We start from the raw sequence: 12,699 nt of genomic DNA, 5'->3' as shown, positions 1-12,699 counted from the left end.
AAACATTCAACGAGCTTGTGATTCTACTAAAGAAACATTACGACCCAAAGCCGTCCGTGACCCACCAGCTTTACCGAGTCAACACGGCTGGGAGGACCCCTGGGGAACCCGTGGCCGAATTACTGGCTAGATTACGGAAGCTGGCCCAATACTGTGGGATTGGCCCATCCCCAATCAAGATGCTATGTTCCCGGCAAGTGTGAGGGATCAATAATGTCGATATACAAAATAAATTGTGAATCTGTGCTCCTTTTGCCAGGAGAAGCAGATGCTCCCACCTTCGGCCACTTTGCACCAATGGGAATGGCCAGGAAGACCATGGAATGTGTGCATGTGGACTACGCTGGCCTGTTCCTGGGATGGATGTTCCTTAATATGGTTAGAAGTACATTGTATTGTTGTGGGTCAGGACCGAAGGTGAGCCTCCGTCTGTGGACTGTCAGCAGTTAACACGGAAGGGGTGCAGTGCTCTGACTGTGAGATGTGGCAGGTCCGGGAGGCTTCCAGCGTCCCGGGTGGCTTCATCTGCAGAAAGTGCACCCAACTGGAGCTCCTCACAGACCGCATGGTTCGGTTGGAGCAGCAGTTGGATGCACTTTGGAGCATGCAGGTGGCGGAAAGCGTCATAGATAGCAGTTATTTCAATGTGGTCACACCCAAGGTGCAGGCAGAGAAATGGGTGACCACCAGAAGGGGCAGGCAGTCAGTGCAGGAATCCCCTGTGGTTGTCCCCCTCTCGAACAGGTATACCCCTTTGGATACTATTGGGGGGAATAGTCTATCAGGGGAAAACAGCAGCAGCCAGAGCAGTGGCAGCACGGCTGGCTCTGATGTTCAGCAGGGAGGGTCAAAGCGCAGAAGAGCAATAGTCATAGGGGACTCTATAGTCAGGGGCACAGATAGACACTTCTGTGGACGTGTACGAGACTCCAGAATGGTATGTTGCCTCCCTGGTGCCAGGGTCCAGGATGTCTCAGAACGGGTAGCAGGCATCCTGAAGGGGGAGGGCAAACAGGCAGAGGTCGTGATACATATTGGTAATAATGACATAGGTAGGAAGGGGCATGAGGTCCTGCAGCAGGAGTTCAGGGAGCTAGGCAGAAAGTTAAAAGACAGGACCTCGAGGGTTGTAATCTTGGGATTACTCCCTGTGCCACGTGCCAGTGAAATAGGAAGATAGAGCAGCTAAACACGTGGCTAAACAGCTGGTGTAGGAGGGTGGGTTTCAGTTATCTGGACCACTGGGAGCTCTTCCGGGGCAGGTGTGACCTGTATAAGAAGGACGGGTTGCATCTAAACTGGAGAGGCATAAATATCCTGGCCGCGAGGTTTGCTAGTGTCACACGGGAGGGTTTAAACTAGTATGACAGGGGGGGTGGGCAGCGGAGCAATAGGTCAGAAGGTGAAAAATTGAGGGAGAACTACGAAATCGAGGCCACTATGGCTCTGAAGAAGAGCAGACATGGAGATGTTGCTGAAAACAGCAGGACTGGTGGCCTGAAGTGCATATGTTTTAATGCAAGAAGTATAACAGGTAAGGCAGATGAACTTAGAGCTTGGATGAGTACTTGGAACTATGATGTTGTTGCCATTACAGAGACCTGGTTGAGGGAAGGACAGGATTGGCAGCTAAACATTCCAGGATTTAGATGTTTCAGGCGGGATAAAGGGGGAGGTAAAAGGGGTGGCGGAATTGCGCTACTGGTTAGGGAGAATATCACAGCTGTACTACGGGAGGACACCTCAGAGGGCAACGAGGCTATATGCGTAGAGATCAGGAATAAGAAGGGTGCAGTCACAATGTTGGGGGTTTACTACAGGCCACCCAACAACCAGCGGGAAATAGAAGAGCAGATAGGTAGACAGATTTTGGAAAGGAGTAAAAGCAACAGGTTTGTTGTGATGGGAGACTTTAACTTCCCCAATATTGACTGGTACTCACTCAGTGCTAGGGGCTTGGACGAGGCAGAGTTTGTAAGGAGCATCCAGGAGGGCTTCTTAAAACAATATGTAAATAGTCCAACTAGGGAAGGGGCTGTACTGGACCTGGTATTGGGGAATGAGCCCGGCCAGGTGGTAGAAGTTTCAGTCGGGGAGCATTTCGGGAACAGTGACCTCAATTCAGTAAGTTTTAAAGTGGCTGGCTTTTAAAGCAGACCAAGGCAGGCCAGCAGCACGGTTCAATTCCCCTATCAGCCTCCCCGAACAGGCGCCGGAATGTGGCGACTAGGGGCTTTTCACAGTAACTTCATTGAAGCCTACTTGTGACAATAAGCGATTTTCATTTCATTTCATTTTCATTTTCATTCAAGTGCTGTGGACAAGGATAAGAGTGGTCCTCGGGTGAATGTGCTAAATTGGGGGAAGGCTAATTATAACAATATTAGGCGGGAACTGAAGAACATAGATTGGGGGTGGACGTTTGAGGCTAAATCAACATCTGACATGTGGGAGGCTTTCAAATGTCAATTGAAAGGAATTCAGGACCCGCATGTTCCTGTGAGGAAGAAGGGTAAATATGGCAAATTTCGCAATCCTTGGATAACGAGGGATATTGTAGGCCTCGTCAAAAAGAAAAACGAGGCATTTGTCAGGGCTAGAAGGCTGGGAACAGATGAAACCTGTGTGGAATGTAAGGAAAGTAGGAAGGAACTTAAGCAAGGAGTCAGGAGGGCTAAAAGGGGTCATGAAAAGTCATTGGCAAATAGGGTTAAGGAAAATCCCAAGGCTTTTTACACGTACATAAAAAGCAAGAGGGTAGCCAGGGAAAGGGTTGGCCCACTGAAGGACAGGAGAGGGAATCTATATGTGGGGCCAGAGGAAATGGGCGAGGTACTAAATGAATACTTTGCATCAGTATTCACCAAAGAGAAGGAATTGGTGGATGTTGAGTCTGGCGAAGGGTGTGTAGATAGCCTGGGTCACATTGAGATCCAAAAAGACGAGGTGTTGGATGTCTTGAAAAATATTAAGGTGGATAAGTCCCCAGGACCTGATAGGATCTATCCCAGAATACTGAAGGAGGAAAGAGAGGAAATTTCTGAGGCCTTGACAGAAATCTTTGGATCCCCACTGTCTTCAGGTGATGTCCCGGAGGACTGGAGTATAGCCAATGTTGTTCCTTTGTTTAAGAAGGGTAGCAAGGATAATCCAGGGAACTACAGGCCGGTGAGCCTTACATTAATGGTAGGGAAATTACTGGAGAGAATTCTTCGAGATAGGATCTACTCCCATTTGGAAGCAAATGGACGTATTAGCGAGAGGCAGCATGGTTTTGTGAAGGGGAGGTCGTGTCTCACTAACTTGATAGAGTTTTTCGAGGAGGTCACAAAGATGACTGATGCAGGTAGGGCAGTGGATGTTGTCTCTCTGGACTTCAGTAAGGCCTTTGACAAGGTCCCTCATGGCAGACTGGTACAAAAGGTGAAGTCACACGGGATCAGAGGTGAGCTGGCAAGACAGATACAGAACTGGCTAGGTCATAAAAGGCAGAGAGTAGCAATGGAAGGATGCTTTTCTGATTGGAGGGCTGTGACTAGTGGTGTTCCGCAGGGATCAGTGCTGGGACCTTTGCTGTTCGTAGTATATATAAATGATTAGGAGGAAATGTAACTGGTCTGATTAGTAAGTTTGCGGACAAAACCAAGGTTGGTGGAATTGCGGATAGCGATGAGGACTGTCAGAGGATACAGCAGGATTTAGATTGTTTGGAGACTTGGGCGGAGAGATGGCAGGTGGAGTTTAATCCAGACAAATGTGAGGTAATGCATTTTGGAATGTCTAATGCAGGTAGGGAATATACAGTGAATGGTAGAACCCTCAAGAGTATTGAAAGTCAGAGAGATCTAGGAGTACAGGTCCACAGGTCACTGAAAGGGGCAGCCACGGGTGGAGAAGGTAGTCAAGAAGGCATACGGCATGCTTGCCTTCATTGGCCGGGGCATTGAGTATAAGAATTGGCAAGTCATGTTGCAGCTGTGTAGAACCTTAGTTAGGCCACACTTGGAGTATAGTGTTCAATTCTGGTCGCCACACTACCGGAAGGATGTGGAGGCTTTAGAGAGGGTGCAGAAGAGATTTACCAGGATGTTGCCTGGTATGGAGGGCATTAGCTGTGAGGAGCGGTTGAATAAGCTGATAGAGGTCTACAAAATTATGAGGGGCATAGACAGTGGATAGTCAGAGACTTTTTCCCAGGGTAGAGGGGTCAATTACTAGGGGGCACAGGTTTAAGGGGGTGGAGCAGCACGGGAGGGCCTGCCAATGATGCATCAACGCTGTTACAATGGCGCGCGACGCAATGATGCCATTTCAGAGGGGGTGGAGCATGGCTGACTGGCATCAAACCTGCGCCGGCCCCGATTTGGGCATCGGAGTCGATTCTCTGCCCGGTCAACGATTATGATATCGGCGTCGGGCAATGGAGGATCCCTTCCAAGAGTCATTGTTTCAGGTGGTTGTTTCCATCACCTTTCTTCAAACCAGCCTTCCACTTTGAGGTTTTTGTTTTCAGTATGTAGTGGTTTGCCTGGAGATTAATTCGGGTCCTCTGCAGTTTCAGAAAGACGGCAGCTTTTCTGGAGAAACCAGGAGGGAGAGAGACGTCCTTCTCCCCGAGCGCCCAGGTCTCCCGACTGTGTTACCACTGGCTCGCTAAAAATCGTCCCACTCAGGCAGGGCTCAATCGCCGCCTGTTACTGGGCAGAATACGGCCTTTTAGCCAATTCATTGGCCACCAGCCAATGTCCCATCGATCTCTCGGGCGCCAAACAGTCTGAGTTTTGTTGTCGAAAGTTAGCACGGTGTACTATGTTGTAATCTTATGAATTCCTTGGCCCCTGCTCGACTGAAAAGTATAGGTCCGTTCAGCACCCATGGATCAAAATGATAACAGCAAAAATAAAATGGGAGACAAGGGAATCAAGAGGAAGGGCCCTTAGCCAGGACTGATCCTGTGTCTCATTCCCACCTCTGTCTCCAGTGTCCCAGGGAGCAGCATTTTCACAGGGTCTTAATGGTCCATGAGGTGGGTCTTCCATCCAATTAAGAGGGTAGGGAAAAATGGACAGGGAAGCGTGCCAGGTTGTGGACTGAATCGGCCATTGCTGTGGCTGCCACCTCTGCATGGAGTTAAATACCCGCTGCTCACTTCCCTCACTGGGCAAAGGAGGCACCCGGAGCCCATCTTTCCTCAGCATAAGTCTCTTCGCAAAGCCCAGAGAACACACGCACAGGCTCTCCATTCCGTCCACCCACCCTGGTGAAAGGTAGAATAATGCCCAAACCTGTCCCTAATTAGTAACAGCTGCACTGTCCCAACTCGGGCATGCACTGCACTGTGACAGGACTGGTTCAAATAAATCTACAGGTCTTCATTTTCAAAGCCGCCTAATCCTCCCTACCCCCATCACTGCCTCAAATCTCTGCCCCGACCCTCTCTGTCGAACTCAATACCTCGCCACTCTGCCCTCCACTCTTCCATCCATCTTGCTCAGGAGCACCAGGAACACTAGGCCAAGAGTAGGCCGTACAGCCCATCGAGCGTGCTCCGCTATTCAATATAAAAGCATTGGCGTTTAGTCCCCACACTATCCCCATCTCCCTGTATGCTATTGGCTTTTCGAAATCTATCAAGCTCCACATTGAAACAGATTCAATGAATGAGCTTCCACAAATCCCTGGGGTCGAGAATTCCAAAGACTCGCAACCTGTGAGGAAAAACAAAATTCTCCTCATCTCGGTCCCGGGCGGCTTCCCCCTTACTTTGAAATTGTGTCCCCCTGGTTCTAGACTCCGCAACCAGGGGGAAGCACCTTCCACGCATCTGTCTCTCTTCAAGTATTTGTCAGATTTCACCTCCCATTCTTCGAAACCCTAGAGAATACAGGCCCAGTTTCCCCAATCTCCCTCCATCAGTCAGTCCCGCCACCCCGGGAACAAGTCTGCTTGGACCTTTGCTGCACTCCCTCCACGGCAATAACATCCTATCTGAGGTAAGGGGGCCAACATTGCACACAGCGCCCCAGGAGCGATCTAACCCAGGTTCGGCACAATCGAAGAAAAACTTCACTTTCCCTGTACTGAAACCCTCTTGCGATAAAGGCTAACCTACTATTAGCTTTCCTAATTGCTTGCTGCACCTGTACGGGCCTTATTGACGAGGACACCCTGGTCACTTTTTACACTTTCAAATCTCTCGCCATTTACGAAATATTCTGCACCACCTGTTCCTCCAACCACCGTGGGGAGCCCCGTGTTTTTCTACATTATATCCCATCTGCCATGTCCTTGCCCACTCACTCAGCCTGCCCAAATCCCCCTTGAAGCCAAGTCTATGTTTGTCCAACTCACTATCCCATATCCCTCTGACGCAGCCTCTTTCTACCTCACTCAGCCTGCCTCAAGTAACACTCTCCTATCTTTCCAATTTATTATCCCTGGACTTGGATATGAAAGCCCTCCTTTTCTGATTGACTGGACTTGGAGGAACCTTCCATCAGAAAATAGGAGCAGAAATAGGCCATTTGAGCCTGCTCGGTCATTGATCAGTCTGATCATGGCTGATCCTTTATCTCAACACCATGCTCCCACTCGCTCTCTCCATACCCGTCGATGCCATTAGAGTCTAAACATTTCTTTCTCAGTGACTTGGGCCTTCGCAGCTTTCTATAGGAGAGAATTCCACGGGTTCGCCACACTTTGAATGAAGAGGTTCCTCCTCATCTCAGTCCTAAATGGCCCACCCCCGATCCTGAGACCTAGGCCCCTTGTTCAAGACCCTCTAACCAGAGGAAACGACATCCCTGCATTCAGACTGTCTGCCCCTGTCAGAATTTTAGACGTTTCGATTAGATCCCCTCTCAATTTCAACTCCAGTGAATGCAGGCCCAGTCGATCCAATCCCCCCTCATGCGACAATCCTGCCATCCCAGGAATCAATCATCCTTCCCGTGCCAGCTCTTTGCACAGCGACCCATTTCACCCCGCAGTTCGGCCATTTTGCTTTCTTTTTCGGAAGGCATCACATTCCCTTTTGGAAGTTACAGTCCAATGAGATTCCAGCACCATTTGTCGACGGTGCATTCCACATCACGACAATCCGCAGCATGGTGACACAGTGATTCGCACTGTGGCTTCACAGCGCCAGAGTCCCAGGTTCGATTCCCGGCTTGGGTCACTGCCTGTGCGGAGTCTGCACGTTCTCCCCGTGTCGGCGTGGGTTTCCTCCGGGTGCTCCGGTTTCCTCCCACAAGTCCTGAAAGACGTGCTTGTTAGGTGAATGGGACATTCTGGATTCTCGTTCAGTGTGCCCGAACAGGCGCCGGAGTGTGGCGATTAGGGACTTTTCACAGTCACGTCATTGCAGTGTTAATGTAAGCCTACTTATGACAATGAAGATTATTACTATTATCTGGTGACCCTTCTCTGCATTCCCTCTCTGGCAAGTACAACCTTTCTTAGATAAGGAGACCAGAACGCACACAATATTGCAGGAGTGGTCCCTCCAAGGCCCTGTACCCCTGCAGTAAGACATCCCTGCTCCTGTACTCAAACCCTCTTGCAATGGGGCGGCTCGGTGGCACAGCGGTTAGCACTGCTGCCTCATGGCGCCGAGGACCCGGGTTCGATCCCGACCCCGGGTCACTGTCTGTGTGGAGTTTGCACATTCTCCCCGTGTCTGCGTGGCTCTCACCCCCACAACCCGAAAAGAGGTGCAGGGTAGGTGGATTGGCCGCGCTCAATTGCACGTTAATTGGAAAAAATAATTGGGTGCTCTAAATTTATTTAAAGAAAAGAAAACCCTCTTGCAATGAAGGCCAACATACCATTTGTCTTGCTAACAGCTTGCCACACCTGTGTGCTTGCTTTCACTGGCAGGTGTACAAGGCAGAAGTGCAAGGGCGGCACGGTAGCACAGTGGTTAGCCCTGTTGCTTCGCAGCTCCAGGGTCCCAGGTTCGATTCCGGCTTGGGTCACTGTCTGTGCGGAGTCTGCACATCCTCCCCGTGTCTGCGTGGGTTTCCTCCGGGCGCTCCGGTTTCCTCCCACAAGTTCTGAAAGACGTGCTTGTTAGGTGAATTGGACGTTCTGAATTCTCCCTCCGTGTGCCCGAACAGGCGCCGGAATGTGGCGACTAAGGGATTTTCACAGTAACTTCATTGCAGTGTTAATGTAAGCCTACTCGTAACAATGGAGATTATTATTATTGTCTGCTGGGTTTCTACTCACTCTGCTGTATTTCAATTAATGATGCTTGGTTTCTACTCGCTGCTGGACTTCTGTCAGTCTGCTGGCTTTCTGTAACTCTGCTGGCCTGCTGTTTCCTTACTGTGTTTTTTTCTGCTGCCTCTCACTGCGTCTACATTGTGTTGGCTTTCTGTTGCCAGGCAATTCATTTTGGCAGGCCGTCCTGTGATCTGTTCTGGTTAATAATAATCACTTATTGTCACAAGTAGGCTTCAATGAAAGTACTGTGAAAAGCCCCTAGTCGCCACATTCCGGCGCCTGTTCGGGGAGGCCGGTCCGGGAATTGAACCCGCGCTGCTGGCCTTGTTCTGCATTACAAGCCAGCTGTTTAGCCCACTGTGTTGAACCAGCCCCTTCCCTTTCGCTTCCCTTTAACCAGTTTTAGCAGCCTCCGCAGGTTCGTGTACCACTCACCTCGGGCTCGGAGGGTCTTCGGGTCAGATGCTCGGCAGGGATGAGTGCAAGTACGCCCGGAACACAACTGTAGGAGTGCTGCACCATCAGAGGGGGGACCGTCCTTCAGTTGAGACGTTAAACCGAGACCTCTCTCAGCCACCTCAGGTGGGGTAAAATATCTTCATCGCGCTCCTTTAGAAAATAGCAGGGGACATTTTCCCGACGTCCCAGCCAATATTTCCTCCTCAGCTAACACCTAAAGCAGATTAACTGATCAGTATCTCATTGATGATATTAGCGCATGAGTGATTAATGCCCTCGCAAGAAATTACTCATTCTGCTATTTTATTGGACAGGTTACAATAAACGGGACTAATCGCCTGTGCTAAAGTAACGGATGGACAACAAAGCTACATTTATATAGCACCCTTAAGACACTTCAAAGGAGCATTCTCAAGTAAAATTTGACACCAAACTACACGAGGAACTATTTGGACAGGTGATTGGTCAAGGGGGTAGATATTAAGGAGCACGTTGAGAGAGAGAGAGGGTAGAGAGGCTGTGAAGTTTAGGGAGGGATTCTAGAGCTTCGGCTAGATGTAAAAGGCTGCCCCGTATTAAGTATCCGGCAGCTATTAGTGAAAACAATCATTTCCCTGTTGTATTGAATATGCTTGGTTGCATATTTTTTAGATTCTTGTTGGGCAAGGGGGTCAAAGCTTATTGGCAGGGGGAGGTGGGGAATGTGGGACTCAACACAAACCATAAATTTATCGAATTACAGTGCAGGCCGCGAGGGGCCGAACGGCCTCCTTCTGTTCCTATTTTGTATGCTTGTTTGTTTTTTAAAAATTTGTTCATGGGATGTGGGCATTGCCGGATGGATCTGCATCAATTGCCCATTCCGAGGGCAGCAGGGTGGCGCAGTGGTAGCACTGCAGTCTCACGGCGCCGAGGTCCCAGGTTCGATCCCGGCTCTGGGTCACTGTCCGTGCGGAGTTTGCCCATTCTCCCCGTGTTTGCGTGGGTTTCGCCCCCACAACCCAAAGATGTGCAGGCTAGGTGGATTGGCCACGCTAAATTGCCCCTAAATTGGAAAAAGTTAATTGGGTACACTAAATTAAAAAAAAAAATTAATTGCCCCTTCCTGAGCGCATTTAAGAGTCACTTAAGATCTGGCTTTACGTGTAGGCCAGACCTGGCAAGGAAGGTAGAATTCCTTCTCTAAAGGATATCAGTGAACCAGATAGGTTTTTACAACAATCGATTCATAGTCATCGTCAGACTTTTAATTCCAGATTTTTAAAAATTGAATTCAAATTTCATCATCTGGCGTGGTGTCTTAAGCCTCTTTTCATTCTCTCTCCCTCCACCACTTTCGCCTTAGCCACCATTTTGGCTTCAGGCACCATTTTAGTTCTAACCCGGGTCCCCAGAAATTGACTCTGGATTCCGAGCCCAGCGACAACACGACTGCGCCATTACCTGCCCTATTGTCCCAAGTGTATAATCGATCACTTCTAACATGGTCCCAGTTATCCTCCCTCGAGTTGAGTGGTACTGTGGAACGAGGCACGCGTCTGGCAGCAACCGCAGTAGCACGGTGGTTAGCACTGTTGCTCCACGGCTCCAGGGTCCCAGGTTCGATTCCCGGCTTGGGTCACTGTCTGTGCGGAGTCTGCACGTTCTCCCCGTGTCTGCGTGGGTTCCCTCCGGGTGCTCCGGTTTCCTCCCAAAAGACGTGCTATTAGGTGAATTGGACATTCTGAATACTCCCCCTGTGTACCCGAACAGGTCCTGAATGTGGCGACTAGGGGCTTTTCACAGTAACTTCATTGCAGTGTTACTGTAAACTGACTTGTGACAATAATAATAATTATTATTATTTAGCGCACTGTTAGGTGGATCCTGCATCTTCATCTCTTATAGTCCTTGTCTCTCTACCCAAGGCAGGTGAGTGGGCTTTGCATCTCATGGGGGCCAATGAGCCAATGCGTTCTCGACCCACTGCCAATATAGCGGAACTGTCGTGCTGCATTTTGATTTTCAGGACGCTTTTTCTGACGTGCCACTTGAATCACACAAACTATTCGCAGGAACCCTGGCCGAAATAAGAGGTTGGATAACTGTTCTTATTTTACAACCTACCAGACTCACTATCGAGTTCAGTAGGTGCAGATCATAACCTTTGCTCCCAATTCTCAGAGAACAAGCACTGTTGTGGTTCTGTTGTTGCCATTCATACCTTGGCTAGACCCATCTTTCCTTACTCAATTGGCAGCTCCTTTTGCCTTGCCATCATCTACTGCATCCTATATTCTCTCCTCCCTTTCGCCCCATCTTTGCTCTTTCCTTGCTCGTTCCAACGTTTTCCAGTTCCGATGGCAGGTCAACCATTCTGAAGGGTTAGGCCTGCTTGCCCCATGATGTGATGGGCAGAAGGGCCTTTTCAGTGCTGCAGACCTCTCCCAGTTTACAGGGTGTTGGGTGACCTGGTGAAGGTTTCCAGGAGGGTTTTTTCTTTTCATTTTATTTCACAATTCCAGTCTTCACAATGTGTTGCTCTTGGCGTGTTAGCTCTTAGGACATATGAATGGTTCCGTGTCAGGGTTGAGGATAGAATTGAGTACGTGACGGCACAGTGGTTAGCACTGCTGCCTCACAGTGCCAGAGACACGGGTTCAATTCTGACCTCGGGTGACTCTGCACGTTCTCCCAGTGTCTGCGTGGGTTTCCTCCGGGTGCTCCAGTTTCCTCCCACAGTCCAAAGATTGCCCATTATAAATTTAGTCCTAGGTGGGGTTATGGGGATGTGCAAATATCTGCTTTTCTTCAGCCTTTCTGAATGAGCCAGGTGTAATATTCATCCCCATTGAACTAAATTTGCCTCTTGATTCCGCTCGTGACCAACCTTTGTTCTGGAACGATACTGATTTTGGTAGACAACTGTTTGAGATTTTCAGTCTGTGGTTAAATCAGAAACGGTCCCAGCAATTCCCCAGCTGAAGGGTTAAGACAAGGGTCTTACGCTGCTCATGGTGAGAAAAGCATTTTTCCTTTAATGTTTGCCGGCTCCTCGCCAACTGAATTCCACCGACTCGCGCGCTCGTGCGACCAACACCGACAGGGAGTGGGATAGCTTGATCTTGATTTCGGACAAAGCTCGACACAACATCGAGGGCTGAAGGGCCTGTTCTGTGCTATACCGTTCTATGTTCTAATGTGGGGTTTGGGCCTCGGTAGGGGGTCTTTCAGAGGGTGAAACCTCAATGGGGCGAATGCACTGTAGGGATTCTATAATCTTTGCTGTCACTAAGTTATAATAATAATAAGAAGAACAACTTTATTGTCGCAAGCAGGCTTACATTAACACTGCAATGAAGTTACTGTGAAAATCCCCTAGTCGCCGCATTCTGGCGCCTGTTTGGGTACACAGGGGGAGAATTCAGAATGTCCCACTCGTCTTCCGGGACTCGTGGAGGAAACCGGAGCACCCGGAGGAAACCCACGCAGACACGGGGAGAACGTGCAGACTCCACACAGACAGTGACCCAAGCTGAGAATTGAACCCGGAGCCCTGGCGCTGTGAAGCAACAGTGCTAACCACTGTGCTACCGTGCTGCCCCTCTGAACAATCTCAGAATTAAAAGTAACCTTACAATTTACTGATTGAACTGAATGGGGGTGCAGGGTTTGCAACTAACATAATGGAGGCAGCATTAAATTATGGGGACATACTGCATTGTCTAACTTTGTGTTATCGATGCAAGTCAGGATGACGTGTGACTTGGAGGGAACGTGTAGGTGGTGGTGCATCTACTGTCCCTGACCTTCCAGTTGGCAGGTGACGTGGGTACCGTCAAAGAAAACCTTCCATAGGTTCCCTACAGTGCAGAATGAGGCCATTCGGCCCAGCAAATTTGCACTGACCCTCTGAAACAGCACCCTACCTCAACTCACTCCTCCACCCCACCCCCGTAATCCCACCTATTCTATACATTCTATTCTATCAGCATTTAAAGACGGGAAGAAAATTCAGTACATAGCAACACATTA

Source organism: Scyliorhinus torazame, chromosome 27 (assembly GCF_047496885.1).
Source record: "Scyliorhinus torazame isolate Kashiwa2021f chromosome 27, sScyTor2.1, whole genome shotgun sequence".
Taxonomy (NCBI): Eukaryota; Metazoa; Chordata; class Chondrichthyes; order Carcharhiniformes; family Scyliorhinidae; genus Scyliorhinus; species Scyliorhinus torazame.
This window is presented reverse-complemented; position numbering follows the sequence as displayed.